This window comes from Conger conger, chromosome 7, assembly GCF_963514075.1.
Source record: "Conger conger chromosome 7, fConCon1.1, whole genome shotgun sequence".
In the NCBI taxonomy this organism is placed as follows: domain Eukaryota; kingdom Metazoa; phylum Chordata; class Actinopteri; order Anguilliformes; family Congridae; genus Conger; species Conger conger.
The window spans coordinates 8,690,766-8,699,742 of NC_083766.1; the positions used below are offsets into that span (position 1 = coordinate 8,690,766).

The 8,977-nt window shown below is 39.6% G+C and overlaps 1 protein-coding gene across 1 annotated transcript in view; it reads left to right on the forward strand.

The window, feature by feature from the left end:
* The first annotated feature begins 298 nt into the window (after positions 1 to 298).
* Positions 299 to 8,977, forward strand: part of LOC133133031 (D(2)-like dopamine receptor) — a 38,610-nt gene continuing 29,931 nt past the window's right edge. Inside the window, exon 1 of the mRNA XM_061248974.1 lies at positions 299 to 483. The gene's annotated coding sequence lies outside the window, so the exon portion shown is untranslated. The remainder of the gene's footprint in view (positions 484 to 8,977) is intronic.

The window sequence follows — 8,977 nt, forward strand, 5'->3', positions numbered from 1 at the left end:
CTGCTCGTGGTCGCTTCATGCGTAAATGCGCGCTGGTGCACAGGACCCTGGGACAATTTTATTGATAATGAGTGCTTCTCCCCCACATATTCGTTGAAGGGGGAGAGCGCACAACTGACCGCGCATGGATGTGCACTGAAACAAGGCAGAAAGGCTGAAAATTTATAATTTCTCCCGCTGGGAGAATGTTTAGTATGATGCCAAAAACAGCGATTACTATGAAACAACAGATAAAATGAGATGCATTTCTAGGAATAATACTCATCTCAACTGACCATTCTATTTCTGTCGCGTTTGCTTTAAACATCTGTCGAGACCTACAATTAACCTAGTGACGCCTGTTAAGTTTTGTTTATTTGTGAATTACACTGCCTTGCTGGACATCGCAGACTGCGCGGCTAATTAAGGCGTTTAATTCCGGAAAGCTGTGGATATAAAAGAAGAAAACAACTTGGACTTGCTAATAAATCGTATGGCTTGAAGGTAAGTTGTCAAATTACTGTTCAGTTGTACTTTTCTTAGAATTACTCCGGAGGGACAAGTCTCTACCTTTACCGTTTGAAAATCTGTGGTTTTGCTCCACTTTATGATGCAGTTACAGTATGCTTCTGCAGGACGATTATTGTGATAAGTACTCAATTCAAAGGCAGCATTTTCCGTGCCGATTTTGCAGGTAGCCAAAGGACCGGGTTTGACCGTTCACCTTATATAAAATAAAATGTTTGCGAGAGATTAACAGCAACGGGGTTCCGCAAATCGCACCTCAGATAAGTGGGCGAGGTGATATTAATTGCGCAGTTATTGACACGTCGGAGTATAAACTGAACAGCGTGTTCAAACAAAGGTGCTGAATGGCTGTTTCGCCCATCAGAGAAAGCAACCATAGGGGATCTAATTAAGTCGCCAGGGTATATCAGGATTTCCTTCGTGTTACATGGAGAGAAAGAACAACTTTAATGCGCTCAAACATGTCCAAAGCTTTGCAGTTAGCCGCTTATTTTTGTCATGTGTCAAAGTCTAATATCATGTGTTCTAAATGAACAGCAGTTCACTCCTGGAAGTACACGTCCGTGCGTCACTTCTGTCATTCGCATAGCCTAAGAAACACCGGCGTAATGGACTGTTAGTTAGACTTATTTTAGCTAACTGTTGGCTACATTCACTGTTAAGTAATTGTATTTCTGAGGTCACTATATGTACTAACACAATAATATATTGGAGGATTTAAGCCGTCATTTGCTTCGTTTTGGCTTTTTTTTTTTTACTTCGCACTTCTCGAATCGTGTGTTAAATCCGTGCTGATCCCACATACGTTTCTGTGCGTGTATAGGTAAATTCGTGTGGTATCGCCTGCTGTATTCTCCAAAGCGGTTGTGTTTGGTATCTAACTACAGTAGGCACACTTCCTTCTTGCTCTTGTAACATATGCTAAAAACATATTAAAATGCAATACATAGACTACTGATGTTACCGTTTTCTTTTCTTTATTTATTTCTTGCATCTGAACAGCCTGTATTGTGTGCAATTATATCCTTGTTGCTCTGTGAAAATGTGCAATGGATAAAACTATTTCAGTTATGCACCTTAGGTTCTTCCTGAATTGCTTCCTTTGTGATGTCCATTTATAGCCACAAATCAAATTCTTCCTTTATTTACATTATTAATGATGAATATTGATCTGGAGTAATTTAATCATTTTTGCCATTATCACTTAATAGTTGACCTCTCAATAACCTGATTTTAGTAATATACATTTAGAGAAAGTGTTTAAAAAAAGATACAAACGTATTTTGAATATACACTTTAGAAGTCTTCTGCTGCCGTAGCCTATCCACTTAGAGGTTTGACACATTGTGTGTTCAGAGATGCTCTTCTGCATACCACTGTTGTATTGTGTGGTTATTTACTGTCACCTTCCTGTCAGCTTTGACCAGTCTGGCAATTCTCCTCTGAGCTCTCCTGTTAACAACGCGTTTCTGCCTGCAGAACTGCTGCTCACTGGATGTGTTTTGTTTTTCTGTACCATTCGGAGTAAACTCTAGAGACTATTGGCTGTGAAAATCCCAGGAGATCAGCAGTTACAAAAATACTCAAAACAGCCTGCCTGGCACCAACAATCATGCAACGGTCGAAATCACTGAATTAAAAAAAAAAAAATGTCATTCTGATGATTGGTGTGAACATTAATTGAAGCTCCTGACCCATATCTTCATGCACTGCTGCCCCACAGTTGGCTTATTCGATAATTGTATGAATAAGTAGGTGTACATGTGTTCCTAATAAAGTGTTGAGTGAGTGAACATGCATGTGAATCCCAACACCATACCAGTGGGAATTGTCATAGAACCCGATCCCTTGTGTTTCTTGCTCAGTAATTGCTTAGTCAGCATCCATTTTTTGGAGATTTAAAAATCTTTTACAAGAAGTATGTCACAGTAGCGGAACTTCCCCAATAAGTCACCCTGAAAGGCTGCAGGGAGCCTTTTAATCATGCATTAGAACAGTTAATTCTACCTGGGTAGGCTTTGTTTGTGTTTTTAGAAGGATTCAATATGGCCATTAGCTGGTCCACATTTGCAGATACAGATTGCTATTGGATTGTCTACAGACATGTTACTGGCCTGGTGTCGGCTTCAGACGTCACACTGATATATATTCAATAATGTATTCATTCCTATCGTGCTCAAACCGCTGTCAGGCAGCCTTCCACCTTTCATACATTGCATCACACAAGTCTATGCTATTGGACTTTCTAATCATTTTAAACAATAATGTATTGTTTGTTCTTCTGGCACTTAACGGGTCAACCATTATTTTCTCCCCTTGAGAACTGGCTGAATAATTTCCACAGAGCCTGACTGTAATTATTATGGGACATGGTGTAGTGTATATAAATGCACCAGATCAAATTAGCTCAAAAGAGCCAGGTGTAACATATTTCCAAATAAATTGAATTTCATTTGCCAGTTTTCCACCCACTTCTGGATTCAGGTTAAATCTTCCATTAATTTAGCAGATTCCTGTTATCTAAACCTTCTAGTATTGTATCATCTGCAACTCTAACTAAAGTACTTTAAATGCTTCCGTTAATATAATTTATGTAAATCAGGAAGAGCAGTGGCCCCAGCACCAACCCCTGTGGGACTCCACTTCCCACAATACCCTGCTCAGATAAGGTCCCTCCCTCTTTGTGTTCTATCTCGAAGCCAGTTCTGAACCCACTCTTAAATGGCACCTGTAAGTCCTACCATCCTCATTTTGATAATGAGTTTTTCATGCAGTACTTCATCAAATACATTTTGGAAATTTAAATATACAATATAGTAAGCCCTGCCCTTTCTAAAGACTGTCGAATAATACTTGCCAGTGGTTTAAAAATGATCTCACTTAACTCTCTGCCTTGTTTGCCTTTAGTTTATGTAATTTATCTAGTATTTTTTTATCCCCTATTTCAATATCAGCTAAGAAATTCTGAGTATTTAATATGCCTTTGAGCCTATGAGCAAACTCTTTGGAAAAACTTTCAATAAAGTAGCCTTTTAAGGCATCGGCAATATCGTTATTCTTATACATCAGTTCTCCTTTGTTATTGTCAATCCACTTATCCTCCTGTTTAATTTTCATTTTCTTACTACAGTATTGAAAGAAACGTTTGGGATTGCATTTTGAAAATTGTGAAATTTGCCTTTCAAATAGCCTTTTGGCTATTTTTAACCTTTAACCTTTTAACCTTAGCACATTACACATTACACATGCACATTACAATATTCAGCCTTATTACTCTCAGTGCTGTCATTTTCAATAGTATGTTATACAGTTTATTATTTTATTTTTTTGCAGACTATTATTTATACTGCGCATTCCTCCTCACTTTTTCTCTTTCTGGTCACCAAATTCCAGTTAATATTTGGGTCATTGAAGTCTCCCATGGTAATAGTCCCATATTTTTAAAGAGCATTGTATTCACACTGCTGTCTGAGGCTGGCGGTCAGTAACACACTCCTATGTTAAGACCCTCTTCTTGTTCCCCAATAAGCTTAATCCAAATATCCACACTTGGAATGAGTTGGTCAATTTCTGGAATCTCTTGTACATTAAGATTTTTTCTCGCATAAACAGCCACACCCCCACCCCCGCATCTGTCCTTTCAAATAAGTTTATACCCCTCTATATTATATTCATCCCCATCCTAATCCTCAAGCCTTGTCTCTGTAATCCTTACAATGTTATAGCCCACACTACTAATATACAGCCTCAAGTACTATAAATGTATTTTTTATACTTAACAGATTTCCAACATAAATTTGTGCAGAAGACACTGAACTTTAACCGCAGGGATAGGCTATATATGCTGTAAAGCTATGTTTTTATCTTATCCTGGGGGTATTTATCTGGCTGTTGTGCATACACTACTGTAAATTACATTAATATCAGAGGACAGCTTTTTTTGTGCGTTTGTGGGTTGAAGTTTGGTGGTACAGCAGACATAATAGTGCTTTCGATCTGTGTATATTCCGATATTGTACTTGTGTAAATAGCTTTATGTTCAATCCCACCCCACATCCATGTTGTATGAGGTGGTAACAGACAATTACAGGATTTGGACTATAGATAGACCTGTAATTGGACTGGCTAACTGGGCTCTGGTTAACCTCATTTTGAAATAAATTTCCATTTTAAATGTGATGAAGGTTGAGTAATCATTTTTGGAGAGCTTTTTGGTCACTGTGGGCATGCTTTATAAGAATATACTCTCATACATGTGAATAAAACACACGTGAAAGTTTATTCTCTTTACATTTTGCATCAAAATATCTGTTTTAATAGAAAAATAAGCTTTTCTGATTCTGATGTGTCTGGATAAACAATATGCAGATGTGTTGTATTTGGAGAGATTTGGGAACATCTGGTGGAAACTCATTTGGAATTTGAATGCCTCTTGATATCTTTACCACATTTTGTGCAGAAGTTGACATCGCATTTCTGCACAAATATAAAGTAGTTCTGGGTTGGTCATTCACTCAGAAAGCTAGATACCTGTAATTTGTCATTTGTATTCTACTCTAATTTTTGTGTACACTGTACATGCTCGGACATAAAATTGTTCTTTCTGAAATCCCTGAATGGCACAAGCCTCTTCTTTAATTTAAGTCCTCAAGTATGTGTGTGAAGTAGATGGAGATATTGGCACTTTCATTGGACTAGTATGAAAGAGGTGGAAATTGCTCCCTGGGGCGGTGGGGGCAAAGGGTTGGGAAAGGGTTAAACTGATTGTGCTGTTGTAATTAGTGAGCATGGAACCGCATGAGAATGTATTGCCTTCACTGCAGTCATAATGCTATCTTAATAAATAATTTAATTGACTCTAAATACTGTTATGGAGTCGTATGTGCTTAATTAGGTAAATAATGCATGTCTAATATTTGATGGTGAAACGAGCAATTCCTGTGGAATCACATTTAATATTGGTAAGGCGTTTTAGCAGTTTTATCTAATCGATGTCTCATGATACGACGTTACACATTGTTTCTGATCAAGCTGCGCAGGGAGGAAAGTGCTGGAACAAAGAAGGGCCTTTCAGTGCAGACTCTTCAGGCGTGTTGAGCGTACGCGGCGATTGCCTTAGACCCACAGTGTAATCATTTCTCTTCCATCCCACCGGCCCTCCTATGATCTCACCGCCACATAGAGTACGGACAGGGCCTTTGGAGCACGACGGAATCGTCTTCTGTTTAGTAAATCTGACCATTATCACGGCCATGCCTAAATAAATTACCCATCTATGCTCTGGCTCACGGTTCAGTAGGTTTGTGAGAGAACAGCCGACGCGCATGCCAGCGCCTTACGCTGACTGTTCTGCCAGAGGTTTGGAGGTCAAAAATGATTTTTAATTATCGAATCACAAGTTCATAAGCTGGATTAATAAATGTGCATCGAAGGATGTAGTTTATTGCAATACACTGGGTAGCTTTTAACCCATGCATGCAGAATTAGACCCTTGTTGATTTTCTCCAATACAATTTACGTATTTTCTGAAATTTGACATTAACATTGAAGCAGCCCTAAATTAGACTAGCTGACATTAAAAATTTAACTGTGTGTGTGTGTGGGGGGGGGGGGGGGGGGCACCCCAGCGCACCAGCTGTACAAAATCTATATTCACTCAGTGGGCACTTTATTAGGTATTTATTAGACTTATTTTTAGTAACTGCTACTCACTGGATGTTTTTTGTTTTTCGCACCATTCTCTGCAAACTATAGAGACTGTTGTATGTGAAGCAATCACATTTCTTCCCAATTCAAACATTTGGTCTGAAAAACAGCTGATCTTCCTGACCGTGTAGTTGCTGCCACATGATTTGCGTGATTAAATATTTGCACTAACAAGCTGGTGCAAAGGTCTACCTAATACAGTGCATATTCCGTTAATTTAGTATATATTGATTGCTTGTGACGTTATATGTCATTTCTTATTTTAGGAAATGGCACGTATTACAGATATGAAAAGACTAAAAACATAAACACACCAACATTTGTAGACATAATAACTTAATACATGCTAATTCAGACCCTTACATTTAAAAAACAGGTGACATTATAGAGACGCAGTCATCCTAGCTGATTGAGATCCTACCTTCCTGAGCAGCAGTTTAACGTTATGTTTGAAAAGGTGAAAAGTGAATGAAAGTTTGAACTCATTCACTTTACATCTTCTCATCATTAATTTACCATGTAATTCATCATCTGTATTCAGTTTTAAAAGCCAGCCTTCAATGGGAAGTGAACAAAGGCCACAGGATGCGTCTATGATTGCTAGTATACAGTCCTTTGCCGAGTGTTAATGAGCTTATCGGAGGCTTGATACTGGCTTGTAGCACTGTGCACTCTAAAATGCAGACAACATACTCCATAGTTCCTTTACTGGCCGTGTGGTCTTGTATAAGAGAAAGAGACCGAGACAGAGCATAAGAGATAGACCGGGAGGGAGAGAGAGAGGGAGGAGAGACAAAGCGGGAAAAGACAGAACTAGAATAGGGCTTTGTGTTAATATGACATAACTGAGATTGTAAGCTTCCCCTACTGAGTCCTTTATTAGAAAGGGCCAGACCTTGAAAGGGCCAATGCGTGCTATCACTGTGGGTCTGCGCCGTTACTCATTAGCCATAACTTCAGGATGCAAGTGTTTTATTTTACATTTGTTTAATAGAAAAAAAAACTCCAAACGCCAGCCTTGCATCTTTTATCAACTTGATCATTCCCCGGTTCCTGCCGCTGTCGGCGTTGATTGGATTACCGAGGCCCTAATATTCACAATGGCTTCAGCTGTGGCGGCGGCATTGTTTTGACTCCACACTTAGCTTCCAGATTGACAGTGACGGACAGCTTCGCCTTGCCAGGAGTGAAAATAGATGGACGCCGGAACAGAAAATGACAACCAAGTTTAGTCATTATTTATTTATTTCATTTTTACGCTGGAAACATAAAGCACTTTGCTCAGGCTTCGCCAGGTAGATTCGCGGTGGAATCGCGGCTGCTCAAGAAACCTCAAAGAGAAGTAATCAAGACCGGCGTGAGTACGTGTCAGTAAAAGTATTGCCAGAAGAGCTGGTGGGCTCAATCAATGGGAGCACAGAAATGAGATTCTGATTGTGATCGCCTGCATGTGACTCATCCGGCAGAAACAGAGAGCAGGTGAAGGCAGGGTCTTAATGGGAGACTCGAGGACGTGCCTCTCTGCCTGCCAGTGTTTGGAAAAGAGCTGCGTCTCCTTTCAGAAGATGAGATGAGAGCCAAGGTGCCCCGGCAACTCATGAAAAACGATAAAATAGAATAAAAATCTTTACTCCGCGATGTCAATGCCTTCTTGGGTCGATCTCCGCGATGGCTTAAATTGCCATCGCCATAGAAACCGCAGCTCCCCATCTCCGAGCAGATGTAAGTTTGCGTTTTCAATGCATCGCAAGTGCTCCAAGATTCTTCCTCAGAAACCAGCCTCTCTTGAAAAGCACAGGGACTAATGTTCCACCATTGCTTTTCCAAACCAGAAATCTAAGCAACTACCTGAACAACAAAGACAGGCCCGAGATGAATGTCCTCCATGCTGCTTAAAAGTTTGGAATATATATTTTTATTATTATTATTTATTTTATTTTATTTTATTTTTTATTTTCCTTTGCAGTGGGTAAAGTCAGAGCTCCTTATTCATTGATTTTAGGCGAACAAGACTGGAAAGAAGTGGGGACTTTGAGGATTTTATCTGTAAATAGAGACTGGCAATTCTGCGTTTGGGAACAGCACTAATTTTGACTCAGGTTTGATTCCCAGAGGGGCTGAACATTGCTACTCGCCAGTCACCCTTAATTTACTGGTCATTAGTCAGCTATGTGCCTCTCCTCCAACTGAATATGGCTCTCTTTTAATTCACTGTGTGGTGTGTAGTGTGGGGAAATAGTCAATGAGAGCAACTGCATCAGCTGCAGTGCCTCTTGAGTGGATGTGGATGTGACAGTAAAATTCCAAATGAGAAGAAAAGCCGGAAAATCCCTCTTCCCCCCTCCAAAAAAAAGCTGTACTGTACAGTTAGCATTTTCAAATACCACATCAAAATGTCTCTACCTGACATTATAGGTACTCAGCTGATGTTTATATCCAGAGCAACTTACAACGAGTGCAAATTAAGAAAAAGCTGAGACTCATATATCACTAACGTTCTGTGTAGCAATTAAGTGCATGCAATTGTCGGGCAATAACAGCCAGGCGATAGCTCATCCTTTGTCACTAGATTTAAAGGTAGAACAGGTCATTGTGGATGGTCAAGAGAGGAATTGCAGCAACAAACACCTTCAAACCACAACACTGTTTATCCCTCCCCCTTCTTCGTGAACATGCTGATGTTGAAACGCCATTGGCTGTGGCAATTAGAACCAATTTTCAACCAATGAGCTTGAATTATTGTACAGTCATACCATGTTTTGGT